The following is a 20,644-nucleotide window of genomic DNA, read 5'->3' as shown; positions in this document are numbered from 1 at the left end:
TTGAGTGACCTAGGCTGAGGTCTTAGATTTGACTTTGAACAATGTAGATGGGCCTATGATTATTTTTGTTTTGTCTTTAATTTAATTTAATTTTTATTTTTTAAGATAGGTTCTCCCTCTAGCCCAGGCTGACATGGAACTCACAGCAATCCTCCTCCTACCTCTGCTACCTGAATGCTGGGATTAAGGGCATGTGCTACCATGGCCAGCCCATGGCCGAATGATGTTTTATAGAGTTTTTTTTTTTTTTTTGTAATAAGCTAATTTTGACCAACTATTGTTAAACATTTGTGACTCAAATACCTATTGATTCCACCATCTTCAGGTAACCCCAAACACAAATTATTAAAATCCTATCTTTCATCAAAAGAGGAGAGTGACTAGCTGGAAAGAAAAAAGGTGTTCGGTGCAAGAGGGGTGGGGAAGAGGGGACAAAATAAGGTAATGGAATGGTATTATGGTCAAAATATATTAGGTACATGTATGAAAATTGTCAATAAAAAGTTTAAAAAACTAGGCACCCCGAACAATTAAAATATTGTAATGAAATTTTGTTATTTTAAGAGAGATCAAATCCTCTAAAAGCATAACTTTGAATGGTTGACTATCAATTTTTTATCATTTAGTTGTGAAGAAAAATCAGAAAATGAAGAAGAAATAGAGCATGGTCTCCAGAAAAGGAAATTTAAAAAAAAAGTCTGTCTTTCCAGCTGTAGGTGTAGCATAGTGGTAGAGCTCTTGCCTAGTATGTGCAAGGTGCTGGATTCATTCCCTAGCAGTACAAAATGATTAATCATTTAAAATTTGAGTCATTGTGATAACAAAAAATTCTAAAATATGAGTGTTTTCACATTATAGGGCAGCCTCATCTTCCCTGAGATGGAAATGGTAAATATGAGACTTAGAAATATAGGAAAAAGGGTAGGGCACACCACCCATGACAGTGCTAACCCTTATTCTCGGCTAACAAGTGAGCTTTCATTATTCTAAGATGAGTAACTGCCCGTGCTTGGTACTGTCCTGGACATTTCAAATGAATAGTCTGCAGGTCATGTTGGTTAGTTTCACCTTTAAAATTACCACATTTCTACTTGTCTGCATTCAATAAGAATTATACATACTTTCCCACTTGACTTAGATTCTTTTTATGTGACAATTGCATGTATAAACATCTGGGCCCTTTTGAAGACTTCATTACACTTAGTGTCATTGATTAATATTACAATGGATACTGGTGGCAAAGGGGAGGGGGAACTTTTATGTCCTCATTCTCAGTTTCATACTGAACAAAATATGTTCAAATAAATCCCTATCAGTTTTTTACCAGAAAAGTCCATTCACCAATATTCCTATTCTAAATTGCCTTTGAATTGATGGTTTCATGAGATACTTGAGATACCCTTTGAGACTTAGTTCTAATAGATGTTAAAAGAACATTTATTGCCTTTTCATTATACAAGTAATTCATACTTGTAAAAATTCAAAAAGTACTGAAATAACTAAAGTAAAAGGCAAAATCTTCATGATTGAAGACATGTTATGTATAGAATAAGGAACAAGGATGTATGTTGCATGAATGGATTGGCATTTATCAATTTCATATTTGTGTGTGTGGTGTGCATGTAGGTTGACACACATATATATGTAGGTGTGTATGTACATGCATGCATGTATTGAGTGTCTTCCTCAGTTGCTCTTCTCCCTTATTTTTTTTTTGAACTGAACCTGGACTTGAGCTACACTACACTGCACCTACACTCATAAAGCTAGCCAATGAGTCTCTGAGATCCTTCTGCCTCTACTTCCCCAGCACTTGCATTGCAGGGATGTAACTCTGTGTCCATCATTTACATGCGTTCTTGGGATCTAAACTGAGGTCTTCATGCTTGCATGTCAAACACTTTACCCACTGAGCCATCTCCCCAACCCCCAATTTCACATTTTCGTGGAGCCCTTTAGACAAAGGACATGACTCAAAATTGCCATGTAATAGTGTTTCTTGCACCTAGAGGACTGTATCAAAACTTTTGTGTCATTCCACTTTTGCATATATTCCCCAAAGAAAGGAAAGGAGTGCTTTAAAGGGTATGTTCACACCCATATCTATAACAGGATCATTCATAAGAGCTACAAGGTGGAAATATCATAAATACCCATCGATGGAAGACAGGGAAAGCAAAATGGGGGACAGTTGTCCTCTCTTATCCTAGAGGGACATGTTGTTATAAGACCCCCTCAGTAGTTGTGTAAAACCTTAGTATCAAAACCCTATACATAATGTATTTTTCTATACATACATAAGCTAAAATAAGCCCTTCTGACCTTAAGTTGTTTCTTATCAGGTATTCAGGCATTTGATCACAGTAATGAGAAAAGGAACTACTACAGTATGTTAGACATATTTTATCAAAATTTAACTTTTTAATGGCTTTAAAGTGTAGACATACCATACTTGTACTTGTACTTCAAAATGAAATGTTTTGTTTAGTGCCCTGCAGATCTAAGGTATTATCATTGCCATACTCTGGGTTCCAATGTCTCTATGGTCTAAAGTAGGGAACATCAACAACAGATTGAGGAGATCCATGAACTCCTTGATATTTAATGCAAATTCATCTTTCTTTACTTATTTTTTCTGGGGAAAGGCTCATTACTTTAGTTCATCAGAGAAGTGTATGATCTCTCTTTCCCACTTATAAAAGGCATAGAACCATCGCCTAATAGATTCTTTCTATTCAATAGACTTTATTAAATTAACTGTGCATATAGACCTTATTAAATTAAGTGAATAAAAACTATTATTTCAAAGGTTTGAACTGAATGGATACCTAAATAAAGCAAAATCTCATTAAGGCTCATTAATGCCATTGATTATTCCATCTATATTTTCAGTAGCTGGAATTATTCTATGTGAAAAGATTTTTAAAAGTAAGGCAGCTCTAAGACATGTCTAGCTTAGGATGAACCATCATTCTTCAGAGCTTCAAAAATCTCTCAGGAATGCTATTGATTAGATTTTCAGCTTTTCCCACTCAAATCAAGAAACCTTACCAATGGCAAGTGACATTTCAAACTTCACCCAATTTTACTTCAGGCTGTGGTTGCAGAGTTTTCAGCAATTTCAATAAAGTAGCTTTCAGTTGGAAATAGCTGGGAAGTGTATTGAAATCACAGAGAGATCAGTTTAGTAGCAGATTCTGCTCAATGGAAATATTCCCTCCTGAAGGAAGGATGGAGTCAAAAGTTCAATAAGATGTGAAGAGATGGAAGTTCAAAGGTTATATGACCATTACCCAGGTTTATAGGAATGGTAAAAGTTGTTGAAAGGCAGACTTTGACCAATGTTAAGTAGCAATTGAAACATTCCTTCCTCAGGGGAAAAAGGAAGCTCAGGAGACTCAGTAAGTCTGGGAAAAAGATTGTAAGACCCCCTCCCGAAAGCTATATAAAGAGAAAGTAACCCCTTGAGGAGAGACTCCTATTGAGCTGCAATTCATGTAGTATGCTAAAGACTGCCCTACTTCTGATGCAGATGTAGGTTTCTTCCAATTACTTAGATTTGTTACTCATGAAATAGTTTATTGGTTATTTTCACCCAGGAATATCTTTTTACTTCAAATTTAGGTTCCTCTAAATTTCCCAGTGTTATAGGTCTTTCAGCTTCATCATTAAATGAATAAATGAAGGGATATTTGGAGGAAGATTCAACTACAACAGATTGGAGATGAAGAATATTATACTTCCTTTTGAGTTCTCTGCCCATGGCAGTCTTTGAGAAAGGTTACATCTCAGATTACCAATTATGTTAACTTGTCCTGAAGAGATGTGTATGAGCATATCTATTCATCTCTAGGCATGGTTCTAACAACAGACCAAAGAACTGATTCAACCCATGTCTAGCTTAGCGAACCAGAGCAGGGTGAGGTTATTTACAGGAGGAGCATGGTACATTTAAAGGCAGCTGCATAACCAAAAAGCTCACCCCAGCATGGGTGATGACTCATGGAAGCTATGTCCTGGAGCTCACTGGTCCACTTGCAGACCCAACGTCTCCTCTCCTTAGATTATTACTGTTTGTAAATCTTGGGTTTTGTAAATATTGTAAGTTTCAGCAGCTTCCTGAGATTTGAATTATTTCCTGACTCATAAATTTCCTTTATCCCTAAGTCTTAATAAGCCTCTCTCCATGAGGAAATGTTTCAATTTGTTGGAAATTGGTATATAAGAACAACATGTATCTCAGAATGTGTTAATTCCTTTGGATTTCTGTGGCAATAGGTAGCACAGTGGTAATATAGATACATAGTGTTGTTTTTTTTTTGAGAAGGTACCTATAAGATAATATCTTGTTCTCAGAAGATGGACTGTAGATAATTAGAAAACCCAAGCATCAAATCAACTGAAGATGCAAAAACTCTCTACATTGTCATACAAGAAACACAAAAAATGAAGACAATACAATGACACCAAAAATTACGAACCTATCAGGAATGACCTTCAGTGAGATTGACTTAGATGAAATGCCTAAAAAAGAATTTAAAAAAAATTATGTTCAAAGAAATAAAAGGAATTAAAGAAGAAAACAAACTCTTGAAGGAATCCCAAGAGAACACAAGAAACCAACTTAATGAAATAAGGAAATCAATAGAATATATGATTAAGGAAATACAAATCATACTAGTCAGAAATGCTAGAGTAATTCAAATAAAAAACTCTGTAAAAAGTCTTACCAGTAGAATGGAGCAAGGAGAGGACAGAATATCTAAACTAGAAGACACAGTGGCAGATATAATATAGTGCAAAAAAATAGGAAGGCATGATAGGGAATTTCAAGAAATTGAGGACACTCTGAAGAAATCATACGTAAGAATCCAAGGTATAGTAGAAGGAGAAGAATTTCACTCCAAAGGCAGAGTGGGTATTTTCAACAAAATAGTAGAAGAAAATTCCTCCAAATGGGAAAGAAATGATGATACAGATATAGGAAGCCTTTAGAATACCAATCAGACAAAATCATGAAAAAAAAACCCTCAATGCCATATCATAATTAAACTACTAAACACACAAACTAAAGAAAATATATTGAATGCAGTTAGAGAAAAATAAAGTCATATACAAAGGCAAGACCATCAGGATAATAGCAGATTACTAAACTTAAACTTTAAAATCCCGAAGGGCTTAGAATGATGTGTTTCACCTTCTGAAAGATAACAACTGTCAGCCAAGATCACTTTATCCCTCAAATCTATCTATCCTAATTGATGGAGAAATAAGGACATTTCACAACAAAAGCAGGCTAAAGGAATATATGTCCACTAAACCCGCTCTGCAGAAAGTACTCAAAGGATCCTTCATGCTGAGAGAAAGAAAAGCACACATATAAGGAAACTGATTTTTTTTTAAATCTGTCCATTTTTCCCAGTGTTGGGGAGAAGACACATGGATCCTTGGGCCTCTCTGGCCAACCAATCTAGCTTTATTGGTGGGCTCTAGGCTAATGAAATACCTGTATAATAAAAAGTGGGTGGAGTTCATGAAGAATGACCCATAAGGTTATTCTCTGGCTTCCACATGTGTGCACACATGTACATGTGTGCATTCACATACAAATAAAAAAAATACTGTCTAAATCACCTTGAGACTTTCAAGAATATATTAGTCAGTAAGCCTTTTTGTATAAACATGTAAACAACAGTACATACTTCCTTTTACCACTCTACATATCTTATGTTTTAGTTGTACTTCCTTCATTGAACTCTTCTCTCATAGTACCAGAATATCTAATTGTGTTTCTTCTAGATGTCTAGAGAATTTTACTGTTGATGCAAAAATATTGTGAGTGTCATATACATGTTTAGAGCACTGTTACTAACTGATGAGGGTTGTCTGATGACTTCATTTGGATCATGCCAACATTCTCAAGTATACATGACTTTATTTGGACCATGCTAACATTCTCAAGTACACTTTAAGTTTTTGGGAATTACATCTCCATATTTTCTCATATTCTTACTAACATTAAATAGATATTCACCACATCAAGGTGAATAGAAAAGAGGGGTCTATATTAAGACCACCTCAGATGTAAGTCAAATTTCAGCATAAATTCTGACCTCCTGTTGCTAAATGTTTCTTCTTTATCCTGTGTGTGCATGAGAGAGAGAGAGAGAGAGAGAGAGAGAGAGAGAGAGAGAGAGAGAGTGAGTTGTGTCCATGTGTATGTCTGTATATGCGTGTGACCATGTATGTACAAATGTCTATGTAGGCCAGGAATAGATACTGAGCTTTTCCTCTATCACTCTCCAAATTGCTTACTGAGACAGGGTGTTACAGTTACCTTTTAAAATTTTAATTTAATTTTACAAAGGTTATTCTCTTATATTTCCCTTCCTCTCGACCCATGTTCCCTGAGGATTCTCCCCAGTGGAGTTATTGGTATTCAGTGTGGAGTAATTAAAGTCTCAGTCAATATCTGCCAGGGGGAGGGGTGTCAGGAAATTTCTACTCCCAACTCCTGCAACTCTTACAATCTTCCTACCCCCTCTTTCACAATGTTCCCTGAGCCTTGGTGGGTCTGTTAGCAGTCTGGTTTAGTGCTGAATTCTCTGTAGCCTCTAGGCTTATGCTATAGTGTGTTTTTATTAAACACTGTGTCTGTCACCATTTCCCTAGATCTGGCTGTAAAGGTAGCAGTAGGAACAGTACTTGTGTTTCTGCTTCCTCTGTGACTTTTTCCTGAGTCCTGGTAGGTATGGTATAAATGATACATCTCCTGGAAGGCAGTGAGGTGTCTTTATTTGTCATACTGATGGATCTTGGATCCCACCCCCATTATTTTGTGCTATCTGTAAAATGAAACAGAATCTATGACTAAAGGTGAGACCAGCTTTGACTTAGGGGGATATACATAGTGATTTGAGAGACTTCTTGATATATATTCCTACTCTACTTGTCCAGAGAGTGCTGAGGGATTCTCTCTGGGGTCTACGAGATTCCTGGCTATGGGGTTTTGACTATGTTCCTAGTACCAGGTGTGAGTTCTCTCAATCTGAGTGGTTCTCATATCTAATCAGAAGACAGTTAGTTACCTACATGAGATATGTGCCCCTGTTACTCAGGTATGCACATCTTGCCTTTCTAGTTGCCTGTGTAGCTTGCAGGACACCGTGCTTTCCATGCTGTTGGTGATCTTTATCTCCCAGCAGCTCTCATAGGATGTTCCTGTGTCATAAAAATCTGCCAGAAGATGATTGAGCTTCCTCTCATTTCTGTCATGATTCCTCAGTGTACTGTGACAGCAGCCTTTAGTGTCTTCAGCAATAGGGTCTTACCTTAGAGCTTTGGTGGGTAACCAAGTTTATTGGCAATGGCCAATATTATTTTGGGACCAATATCTCAATGTGGAGGTAACCCAATTATGATATTGAGATTCATCAGTAGGAGCACATTGCTTTAGCATTAACCTCTCACCACCTACTACTGGGCAATTCAGTCTACCCTGCCCCCCATTATTGAGGATTATATCTAATATGATGATATCCAGGAGGACAGTTTCTATTGTATTCATCACTTTTTCTTTAGTTTTTTTATAACTCTCCTCCCCACTACACCTTCCTACTTCTCTCTACTGCCCTTCCTTTTATCTTCTTATTGCTGAGACAAACACCCAACCAGAGGCAGCTTATGGTAGGAAATAGTTTATTTTGGTTGCAGATTCCAGGGAATCATCATAATAGCAGAATAAGCTGACTCACTTCATCATACATCCACAGCAGAGAGAGACAGGACAAAGAGCTAAATCTCAAGGTGATTCTAAATACACCTTAGGGCTGGGCTCACCTCAAGGTTCACCTCTAATGATACACTTCCTCTAGAAGAGCTCCACCTCCCAAATGCTCCAAGCTCAGGAGTAAGTAGGAAACTCAATCACCAACACCTAAGGCTATGAGAACATTTTATATTCAAACCACCACATAGGGACTCTCACTGAACCCACAGCTCACCAATTCATCTAGAATGGCTAATTAACAAGACCCAAAGATGTTCTGTCTATTCTGACTCAGTTATGGGATTACAGGTGCATGCCTCTATGAGTGATATTTTAAGTGAATGCTGGGAACCCAAACTCAGGCACTCATACTTGCACAGCAAGCACTTTACTGACTGAACCATCTCCCCAGTCTCCTAGTTATCTTTCCTAATGAATCTTCCAATTGAATTGGCTCTAAAATTTTATTAAAAACTTCCATAGTTATAGATAATAAAGCATGGTAATTCCCTACTCCCACTTTCTCTTTGCAACTCCTCTCTCCATCATACCTGTTCCCCCTCTCAATCAGTCTTTCTTTTATTTTGATGTCACCATCTTTTCCTCCTGTTATGATGGTCCTGTGTAGGTAGTGTCAGGTACTGTGAGGTCATGGATATCCAGGCCATTATGTTTCTAGAAGAGTGCAATGTAAGGAGTCCTAGCCTTCTTTTGGTTCTTACATTCTTTCCACTACCTCTTGTGCAATGGACCCTGAGCCTTGGAAGGTATGATAGAGATGTTTCAGTGCTGAGAACTCCTCTGCCCCTACTCAGATCTATGGTGCTTTTTGAGTTATCCTGGAGATCACAACCATCTGAAAAGAGAAGCTTTTCTAACCAAAAGTGAAAGTAGCATTAATATACAGGTCTGAACATTAAGAGAAATGTTTGCCGGGAAGTTTGGTGACCATAGTGTATACATTTAGCCAGACACAAGAACATTACAACCCTAGGTCTCATGACTTTTGCTGTCATTGGTTTTCAGTATCAGGCATGTATTCCCTCCCGTGGAGCAGGCTTCCAGTTCGAGAGTAGTTAGTTTCCTCCATAACAGACATGCCACTACTGCACTCGTTGGCTCATTTGGCCTTGCTGGCCAAATTTAAGGCCTGTAATATCCACAGCTATTTGTCTCCACTGGTGATTTCTCTCTCTCCTATGGAACTGCATGGAGCATATCTTTTTCTACCTTTCATTCAGTTGCTCTACATGGAGGAAGGTTTCAGCTCAGCTCTAGCAAGATTTCCCAGTGACTTTGCAGCCCAAGTATGTCTTTAGCAGTAGGGTCTTACCATCTATTCCTGGTAGGAATCCAAAAGCCTCAGCAATGATCTTTAATGTTTTGGGGGTATTAGGGACCTTCCTGGCCAACAACTCACTAGAAGGTATCCTGGCACTGAAAATTTTCTAGTAACAGTCTATGGCTTCTGGGTGTGCCATTGTCCAAAAAAGGTTTCCAAATGTCTCATTCATACCCTCTTAGATTTTGATTAGCCTTCCCTCCAACTTTCCTTTACTCAGTCTCTTCCCCTGACCTCACTTATGCCTTTCTACCCTGAGTAATCTGTTCTTCTACTTACATATATACAATACCATCATCTTAAGTCTTCCCTCCCATTCTATTCTCTTTATATTACCCTTATCACTTACTAGCCTCTGATATTGAGTTTTATTCCAACTCACATAGAAGTCCAAACATTTGTAACTAGGATCCACATATGAGAGAGAACATGTGACATTTGTCTTTCTGGACCTGGGTTACCTCATTAAGTATAATACTTTCCAGCTCCACATATTTCCTTGAAAAATTCATAATTTCATTTTTCTTTACAGCTGCATATAACTCCAGTGTGTAAATGTACCACATCTTCATTATCCACTCATCAGTTGAGGGACATCTGGGCTGGTATCTTTTCCTAGCTATTGTGAATACAGTGGCAATAAACATGGTCGAGCAAGTATCTCTAAGGTAGTGAGAAGAGTCCTTGGGATATATGCCTAGCAGTGTTATAGCTGGGTCATATGGTAAATCTAGTTTTAGCTGTCTCTGGAACCTCCACACTAATTTCTGCAATGGATAGACCAGATTGCATCCCCACCAACAGCATAGAAGGATTCCTCATTTTCTGCATCCTCACAGGAGGTGAGTTCTACATCCATAGGAGGTGGAACATTTTTTTAGATGTTTATATATTATCTGTATTTCTTCTTTTGAGAACTCTCTATTTAGTTCCATAGGCTATTTTTTAATTGGGTTGTTTGATTTCCTATTATTTAGTTTTTTTGAGTTCTTTGTATATTCTGCATATGAATCCTCTGTCAGATGTATGGTTGGCAAAGATTTTCTCACTTTCTGTAGGCTGCCTCTTTGCTTTATTCACAGTATCCTATGCTGTACAAAAGCTTTGTAATTTTATGAGGTCCAAGAAGTTGATTAGGGGCTTTATTTTCTGAACAACCTGGGTTATATTCAGAAAGTCATTGCCTATACCAACATTTTGAAAGTCTTCCCCTATTTTTCCTCAAGCAGTCTTAGAGTTTCCTGTCTGATATTAAGGCTTTTGATCCATTTGTACTTAATTCTTGTGTATGGAGAGAGATAAGGATCAATTTTCATCCTTCTGCATGTAGATATCCAGTTTTCCCAACACCATTTGTTGAAGAGGCTGTCTTTTCTCCAATGATTATTTTTGGCATTTTTATTGAATATCAGGTGGCTGTAGCTACCTGGACTTTCATCTGGGTCCTCTATTCTGTTCCATTGATGTATGTGTCTGTTTTTGTGCCAGTACCATTCTGTTTTTGTTACTATGGCTCTGTAACATAGGTTAAAATCCAGTATGGTTGTACCACCAGCCTTATTTTTGTTGCTCAAAATTGTTTTAGATATTCAAGGGTTTTGTGTGCTTTCAAAGAAATTTTAGGAAGGGTTGATTTTCTATTTCCATGAAGAATGCCATTGGAATTTTGATGAGGAATGCATTAAACGTGTGAATTGCTTTTGTTAGGACTACCATTTTCACAATATCTATTCTTCCAATCAAAGAACATGGGATGTCTTCCCATTTACTAGTAGCTTCTGCAATTTCTGTCGTGAGTGTTTTAAAGTTTTCATTGTACATTTTATAATCTTTATCTTATTTTTTGAGGCAAGTTTGACAGACTGACCTTATTTAATTTAATTTAATTTATTTATTTGAGAGAGATAGAGAGAGAAATAGATATATATATAGAGAGAGAGAGAGAGAATTGGTGTGCCAGCGTTTCAAGCCACTGTACTTCAACTTTAGATGCATGTGCCACCTTGTCTACATGTGTGACCTTGTGCTTGCATTACCTTGTGCATCTGGGTTATATGAGATCTGGTGGGTTGAACATTGGTCCTTAGGCTTTGCAGGCAAGTACCTTAACTGCTAAGCCATCTCTCCAGTCCTGTATTCTTTTATATGTAAATAGAAAATGTATAGCTGTGTTATAAAAAAAGAAAACAAAGCACTTCCAAAGGATATAACTAGGAGGGGAGGTGCATAAGAGAGGGTAACTGAGGAAGATAAAATCACAATATATTTTATACATATATGAAAGTGTCAAAAATTAAAATTAAAACTAAAGTTGCCCTCAAACACCAGTGGCTTAAAACAATGAAAATTTGTTATTTCTCTTAATTCTATGGATTGGGCACAGCAGGATGGTTCATCTGTTACATGAGAGCTTAGCTGAAGTCTTGTGTGTAGCTGAATAAAATCAACTGGGGCTGGAAGGTCTAAGATGGCTATACTCATGTGTGTGGAAGAGCTAAGATCTGGCTGGGCCACTCTCATTACTCCTTTAGTAGCCTAATAATTGTCTCCTGAGGAGATAAAAAGGAGAATTGCCAGGTCCCTGTATCCAAGGTATAGATACATACAGCAGGACTCTGTCACAGTCTCATGGTACATGTAGTCACAGAACAACTCAGTTTCAAGGAGACAGGCTTTCTCTCACCATGGGAGCAGCTGCAAAGGTTACTCTGTACACGGTTGGTGGAAAGCATGGGCAGCCTTTATTTTTTTCATACTGTATATAATCTATCATAACAGGGTGGCATGATATATGATGAAATTGTCCAGATAAACTTAAGTGAGATGGCCTGGTCAGTTTCCTGTAGCTGGTTGTCTAGGCTGTCAGTACACAAGTTCTTACACCAGAAGCATCAGCAACATCAGTAACTTATTAGAAATACCAAATCTCAGGCCACATTTAAGACCCATTCAATCAGCATTGGCTCCCTTCCTCATCCCTAGGAACTCATATGCAGTAAAGTACCCTAGAAGTCCACATTTTCTACTTCCAAAATTGAGATGGAAGCTGTACCACCTACCAAAGGAAGATATTTTTCAGTCAGAAACTAGAGTCAGCATGTGAAAAGGCTGTACTTTCCTTAATGCTTACTATGTTTCCTTGTTTTCTTGCCTTCCCTTCTTTTCCATTCGCCTCAGCTCTCTTTCCTTCTTCCTCTCCCTTTCCCTCTTGTCTCTTCCTTTTCTGAGATGGGTATAATGTAGCCTAGGCTGGCCTAGATCTCACTGTGTAGGTGAGGATGATGACCTTGAACTACACACATATCCTCATACCTCCATATTCCAAGTACTGGGATAAAAGACTTTCACCAGAGTCACCAGTTCGTGTGGTGCCAGGGACTGAATCCAGTCCTTTGTGCATGTACCATCCCAGCTTTCTACTGTGTTCTTTTTTTTCTTTTGTTGTTAATATTATTTATTTGTTTGTTTGTTTATTGTTTATTTATTACATGAGAGGAAGATGGCAGATAAAGAGACAAAGACTAGGTGTTCCAGAGCCTCCAGACACTGCAAATGAACTCCAGACACATGTGCTAACCTGTGCATCTAGCTTACATGGGTTCTGGGAAATCAAACCTGGGTCCTTTGGCATGGAAAGCAAGCACCTTAACCACTAAACCATCTCTCTATCCCTCTTTTTTTTTTATTTTTTGAGTAGTGTCTTGTTTAATCCTGGGCTGACCTGGAATTCAGTACGTAGACTTAAGTTGGCCTCAAACTCACAGTGATTTTCCCTTCTTACCTCTGCCCCTGAAGTGCCCAAGTGCTGGAATTTAGGCATATGCTACCATGCCTGACTTTTTTCTTTTTCTTTTAAGATCCTCATAGAAATTATGACTAGTAATGACTATATCTTGTACCTCCACTTTTTTTTTCTTTCCTTTTGAAAGATATTCTCTGTGTGTGACAGAGTCTCACACTATAGATCTAACCCATCAATTCACTAGGTAACCCAGACTGGCCTCAAATTTATGAATAATCGTCCTGCCTTAACTTCCTGAGACACCATCCTGGTTTATAAACTTCATTTTCCTGATCAGAAAACTGATTCTCAAATAGGTGATAGAGTAACTTACACAGGTCATTCATATTTGTACCTAGACATACAGAATTCAAACTTAGGGGGAGTGTATGCACGCACACATGCATGAGTTGTCTTCATTTGTATAAGAATGAATGCAAAAATGTACTACTGTGTGCATGTAGAGGTCAGAGAGCAACGTTTGGGTCAGTTCTTGCCTTTCCACATTATTTAAGGCAGGTTTCTCTTTCTAGCTTCTTACTCTGCTGTTCTTTACTATACTCAGCATGAGCTTCTAAGAAGTTCTCCTGTCTCTGCCTCCCATCTCACCATCAGTGTGCTGGGATTACAGAAGCTTGCTACAGCTTTTGGCTTCTAACTTTTGTGGGGGAGGGGGTGGACTTGAGTCAAAGTCGAGTACTTTTGCTTGCTTCAGCTGTAAGCACTTTATCCGCTCAGCCATATCCCTAACCCCATACTTACAGAGTATTCTGACTCCAAACTCTGCTCCTAGTGACTTGGGGTAATCACTGACAACTGCCACTTGGTAGCAGTGAGGGAGTCCAAGAGAGTCTGAATGTTGATAGAACAATACTAATAAAGGAAAGCTGGGGCAGGTTGCTGGCTTGGTGAGCTATCACTTCCCTCCTGATGTAGTCCACTCTCAACTTGCTTGAAGCGAAGAGGCTGGCACGGGTGTGTGACATATGGCGCAGCCCCACTCTGCCGTATGTGTACTACCCTGCGTTCCGGGTGCACAGCTGCCTGACACAGGCTCTGCCAGTTGGGCAGCTGCCTCTTGGGGTGTCTCCAAAGGCCATTGCTCAGAGAATGCAGCTCAACATTTTTTCTGCTTCCTCTTTCACATGTCTTCCTTTTACATCTTATGTCTCCACTTGGGCCAGGGAGTCTTGTTTGGGCTATGACAGGGAAACAATGCCAGACCGTGAACGGCTTATAATGGGGGCTATGCACACATAAAACTCATCTAGAAATGGAGGGGCCTAAGGAAGAAGCAGGGGAGGCTCCTCCCGGAAACCCTCTTCTGGGAAGCCCTTTTCTGGGAGAGCTCAGCCCCCGTCAGGGCTTCCTTCCAACAGCTGTGCGTGGGATGGAAAGGCAATTTCCTCCTTGCTGTTTGCTGTGTGGGGCTGATAGAAGAAGGAATGAAGAATGAGGAGCAAGTGCAAGGCAAGGGCCCTTCTCTTCCCAGGTCCAGAAGCTGTGGGAAGAAGGGATCAAGCAAGAAAGCTCGAGAATCCTTTTCATTGGAAAGAAAGAGAGCAATATTTTTTCTTTATTTTTGTCCAGTCAGCACATTCAGCTAGCGCAGGAGATACTAACAGTTGACATCTTGCACCGAAGTGCACAGTTTCGCCAGCTCAGGTACTGTGATTACTTCTCTGGATTCAAAGTGCCCTGTTATCTCTTTCCTTGGGTAAGTGACTTGAGCTTGCTAAGCCCCGGGCTTCTCATCTGGAAAATGGAAGTCATAATTTTATCTCTTTCTGGGATTGCTTTGAGTTATAAATGGGATGATACATGTAGAGGGATGACAGAACCCAGTAACTGGCTTACAATATGTATTTGATCAACGTTAGTCACTAATGTTAAAGCTTTTTGAAGTTAGAAACTTGAACTTGTCGGTTATTGTCAGCTCCAAAACCAGTTCTTGGCACATTCTAGTACTCAATTACTTTATGAATAAATGAATAATTATATGAATAAATGATTGAGCAAGTTTTATAATGCAGTTTCATCAGAGAATTTAGGGGATAGAGAGTTGAGAAATTAACTGTGCCATATGTATTTACATGTACATAAGTGTGTATGTGTGTGTGTATAGGAGACTGATTTATTTCCTAGGGATTTCCTTTTGTTCTGGTCATGGTCATGGTTGTTACCCTGCCTCTAAGGTCGCTTGTGTTTCCTGAAGGGATGCTTTTCTAAAAAGAACTGAGTTTATGTTCTTTTAGAAATGAGGCTTAGGATAAGTCTTACCCAGTGATTTGTTTCAGAATCAATGAGATTTCTCAATATGCATACAACTGAACATTCAACTTGCCATGTAGCTGTGAATTTCCTTAAACTTCCTATTTCCCTTCCTCCACCTCCCAAGTGCAGAAGAGTTAGGATAACACCAAACACACCAGATTTATGCAGTGCCCATGATTGAACTCAGGGATTTGTGCATGTTACACAAGCAATTTAGCTACATCCCCAATCCTCACCAATTGGATTGCTCCTAGTTTTTCTGTTCTTGAATCCCATCTGAGATTCCACATGGTATTTCTTGGCATGTCTTCTTGGCAATTTCTGGCCAATGTCAGTTTTTCTGCCTTCCTTTGTTTGTCCTGAGCCTGACAGTTTTGCAGAATGCTAGCCAAAAGTATCTTTACTTTTAGAAACTTAAAATATATTTTTATTCTGAGGGTACTGTTGTAAACAAAATGCAGAACAAAGCACAGCTACAAAAAACCCTGCATTTTTAAAATTTATTTTAAGAGAGAGAGAGAGAGAGAAAATGAGCACACCAGGGATTTCAGGCCCTGTGAACAAACTCAAGATGCATGTGTCCCCTTGTGCATATGTGTGACATTGTGCTCTTGCTTCACTGTGTGTCTGGCTTACATGGGACCTGAAGAATCAAACCTGAGTTCTTAGGCTTTGCTACCAAGGGCCTTAACCACTAAGCAATCTCTCAAGCCCATGTACTTTGTTTATATATTTTTATCCTGAATTCTTAAAGGTTTAATTAAGATTTTCTACTACCTACTAAGTATTTATAAAGATTTGGTGATCAGTGGACCTTTTCTTTTGTTTTTTCAGGTAGGGTCTCACTCTAGCTCAGGCTGACCTGGAATTCACTCTGTAGTCTCAGAATGACCTTGAACTCATGGCAATCCTCCTACCTCTGCCTTCTGAGTGCTGAGATTAAAGGTGTGTGCCACCATGCATAGCTTGTGGATCATTTTTTAAAAACAAATATTTATTTCTTTATTTGAGAGAAAGAAAAAGGCAGTGACACACACACACACACACACACACACACACACACACACACACACGGAGAGAGAGAAAGAGAATGGTCATGTGAGGGCCTCTAGACACAGCAAATGAACTCCAGATGCATGCAACACCTTGAGCATCTGGCTTACATGGGTCCTAGGTAATTGAACCTAGGTCTTTTGGCTTTTTAGGCAAATGCCTTAACCACTAAGCAATTTCTCCATCCCCAGTGGTCCATTTTTGTTTAGACAATAAAATATGTTTTCTCTATAAAGCAATGTAAAGTTAAAATTGAGATTTGATCATATTGAAATGCATTATATAAACAAAATATTTAGCCTAATAACCTTTAGGTAAATATAGTTTTATGGCTTTGATAAGGACAATGATCACACTTTCTGATTACCAACTATAACTGAAATACTGGCCTCAGTGAATCATGTGTGGTAAGGTATTAAACTCTGATGACTTTCACAACTTGTCTAGGTCCAACAACAGTACAAATGTACCATTCTTGGGAGCTCTGGTTCTCATTAGAATGGTCTAAAAGGGAAATAGCCTACTTATTTTGAAGAAACAGGGGAAGCAGTGATCGTTTTGCAACATATGTAGCAGTTACCTTCTCCTTGGTGGGATAAAACATCCAACCCAAAGCAGCTGGTAGAAGGAAAGGGTTTACTTCAGCTTACAGTTTCTACATTTTTAAGGGGATGCTTTACCATGTCAGGGAAAGCATAGCAGAGCAGGTACCTAGGATGTTACCATCCAGACCAATGGGAAAGAAGTAATCTGAATGTACTAGCTAAAGAACACCCAGTAGGGCTGAACTAGGAAATTTCTATCAAGGCTCTACCACCCAGAGGCTCCATCAGCTAGGAATCAAGTTTGAAGCTTAATCACAAATACATGAGGCTATGGGGGAACTTTCACATTCAAATCACCACAACATGTATCTTTTCCTATTATCCAACCAAACACTACTGTAGACATTACTAAGAGGAGATTTTGGAGATGTGATTTAGATCCATAGTCAGTTAACCTTAAGTTCATCAAAAGGGAGATTATCCTGGGTGGACCTGGCTGCCTACACTCTAAACCTTAGACTTGAGAAGCAGCCTTCACAATTTTATTTGCCTGCTCTGGTTGAACCCTTACAGTAAGAGAGTGTTTTGATTACAATTAGAAAAACTGAAGCATTGAAAGAGATTGAACAACTTCCCAAAGATCATATGATCAGTAAATGTCAGTTGATGTTCAAATCATGACACTTAGTCCTTATTTTTTCCTTTCTTTTTTCTTCCCTGGTTTGTAGCATTTGAGGTGAACCCAGGACCTCCAAGTAGGCAGGTATTCTACTACTGAGTTATATCCCCAGCCCTGGTGTGCTAGTTTTATTTCAAATGTTTATTTATTTGCACATGTGTGTGAAAGGTGGGGCAGGGATTGCTCCAGGGCCTGTTACTACTGTGTTACTTTTTGCTTTTGACTTTTTGCATCTGACTGGGTGGCTTTCAGAGTTGAACTCTGGCTCTCAGGTTTGATAAGCTGCATATTAGATCTTTCACAGGGTTTGGCACACACAAATAAAAGATGCCACTATCAACCACTGTAGGATAGATTAGTCCATAGTAGTGGTTGTCAGGATGTCATGGGGTGCTCTAGACATCCTCATAACCAGGGTGAACTTCAGCTCTATTACATAAGACTAAATGGGGATAGGACTCAGATATCAGTGTTTCTTAAAGCTCTCCATGAGATTCCAATGGCTAGACAAATCTGAGAACCATGCCTCAGACTTTGATGTATGTGAAACTCATCTGGGAATTGTGTTAACATATAGACTCTGTAGACCTTGTTGGGGCAGAGATTCTGAATCTGGAAGAGGCTCCTCCTAGGTTATCCTTATGCCACTAGTCTGGGGAACACACATTCTTAGCAGGGCTCCAGTGGGTTTCAAAGTGAAGGCTATTTAAGAAGAAACAGATTTTAAAAGAGGAGTGTGTTACAGTCAGCTCCACATTCCTGAGACAAACATTCAACCAGAAGCAGGTTATGGGGTAGACAGCCTCATGCTGCTGGGATGACCTTCCAATTGTAGTGTCTGAGGCCCTGGCATGCCAATTCTTTCTCTCTTTCTCTCAAATAAGAAAAAAAAAAACATAGTAAACAAAATAATGGATTTCATGATGTCATTTTCATAGTATTTTGTTCTTTATCCCCCACTGCCTCCTACATACGCCTGCTTCCTTCTGATTGTTCCCTTACTTCCCCTAGATAGTTCTTTCTGCTTTCTTATTACATATATCCCATTAATCTCTATTGCTCCTTTAAGATCTTTTTCTCTCATGATCTCCTTTCTAGTTTACGTGTACACACACACACACACACACACACACACACACACACACACACACACGCCTCCTGACATGGCCCAAGTTTGCCCTGGAGGATAAAGTTGCCCCCATTTGAGAACCACTGGAGTAGACTGAGGTCTACCTCAGGACCATTGTACTGTTCCAGAATGGTGTGTCTGGGACACTCATGCAAATTGTTGGAAGAAAGAGTGAATGGCATTCTAGGGGCTGAGGAGATAGCTCATTAAGAGTGCTCTCTGTGCAAGCATGAGGAGGTGAGTTGGATCCTCAGCATCTATGGAAAAAGCTGAGCATGGCCACACATGCCTGTAACCCCAGTGCTGAGAGAATTTTTGGAGCTCATTGCTCAGCCAGTTTCACTGAAAGGCAGAAGCTCGATGTTCAGGGTGACAGACTTTCTCAAGGAAACAATGTGGAAGAGTTATAGAGGAGGATATCTGATATTTTACTGTGGCCTCTGCACATGTGCATGACAACATGTGCATAAACAACACATACACCAACAGACACACTAAAAATTAATACAACCACCATTCCAGAGGATAGGAGGACATACATGGTCACAGGGAAGAATAAAATGAGAACAGCAGGTCCTGAGATCATCTAATGTAACAAGCATTACTTTATTTATTTATTTTTTTTGCAGGTGTGTTCAGATCTGTGGGGGCACACATGGGTGTGGGTACTCATACACACATGTATACACATGTGTGGAGGCAAAAGGTTGATATCAGGTGCCCTCCTCAATCATTTTTTGAGACAGGATCTCTCACTTGTACCCAGAGCTCACGGATTTAGCTATTCTAGTTAGCCAGTTTACTCCAAGGATTATAGGCAGGACAGCATGCCAACCCATCATTTATGTGGATGCTAGGTATTTGGACACTCTGGTCCTTATGCTTGTGCTCAAGTGCTTTTTCCATTGAGCCATCTCCCCAACCCTAAGCATTCCCTTACTAGAATCAGTCCAAGCTTCTGTGAACTTTGGAATGAGACTATGGAAGTACACTAAAGCAGGACTATCATACTGCTGATGGTGATATCACAGGAATGGGATGAGATGCTGGACTCCTGCAAAGTACAGGCTCATTTTACTTTGAGTTACCACCGAGGGTGTCCGCTGCTTTGTAAGTCTTCCATTAGCTGCCTACCTGGGGCCTGTGTGCCTTATTGTTCTAGAAACCTCTCAACCATGTAATAGGTAGAGCTCTACCTCACATAAGTTGTTTTCTTCCTGCAGCTGGGTCAATGTTTATGGCTCTAATGGAGTTGTTTGAGCATCCTGAGACTTTAAGAGTAGTCATTTTGAAAGCACTATTTATATTTGCACCGGAATCCTTTTTCCAGTACCTTTTTATCCTCTCCAATCAAGTTGCCCTTTTGGCTTTTGAGAGCTCAAGAATCCTTTCATTCAAAGGAACTGTCCCTTAGTGATGCTCTTGGAAAAGATTTCTCAATTTCAGGCTTCCAGCCATGAGCTCTGTGTGATTTCCTCTGTATAATTGCACAGACACCCTTCTTGAGCTCTTTGGGCTATCGTAGTTTCAGGTAATCCAATTAGGTTTCCACAATCTCTGAGGCATAGTATTTTAAAGAAAGAAATTCAAATGTGACCAATTAGTTACTTCCTCCTGCAGGGTTCCTTATCTTTTCACCTGTACTGTCAAAGTACAGTATTTACGAAGGGACCAAGGTGCCATGGTCTGAATGTTTGTGTTCCTCCAAAAATTCTCATGTTGCAAACATAATTACCAATGGGATGGCATTAGGTGGTGGGGGTCGTTGAAAAGTGAAAGGGTCATGAGTACAGAGCTCTTGGCAATGGGATTTGTGCCATTATAGAAGAGACAAACCAGAGAGTAGTCATACCCTATCTTACCAGGTGATGACATAGCTTATTATCTAGAATGTGGACCCTCCCTTTGATCTTGGACTTCTTAAGATTGAAAACCTGAAAAAAAATAAATTTATGTATTTTATAATCCACCCAGTGTTTGTTATTTAGTATAGCAGCCTGAATGGACCAAAGTGTGGTGTTATGAGTTCATGTCAAGTGACCAAAAGTAGTGAAATATACTCGGGTCTGAGTC

The sequence above is a fragment of the Jaculus jaculus genome, chromosome X, assembly GCF_020740685.1.
Source record: "Jaculus jaculus isolate mJacJac1 chromosome X, mJacJac1.mat.Y.cur, whole genome shotgun sequence".
NCBI classification, from domain to species: Eukaryota; Metazoa; Chordata; class Mammalia; order Rodentia; family Dipodidae; genus Jaculus; species Jaculus jaculus.
Note: the sequence above shows the minus strand (reverse complement) of the source record.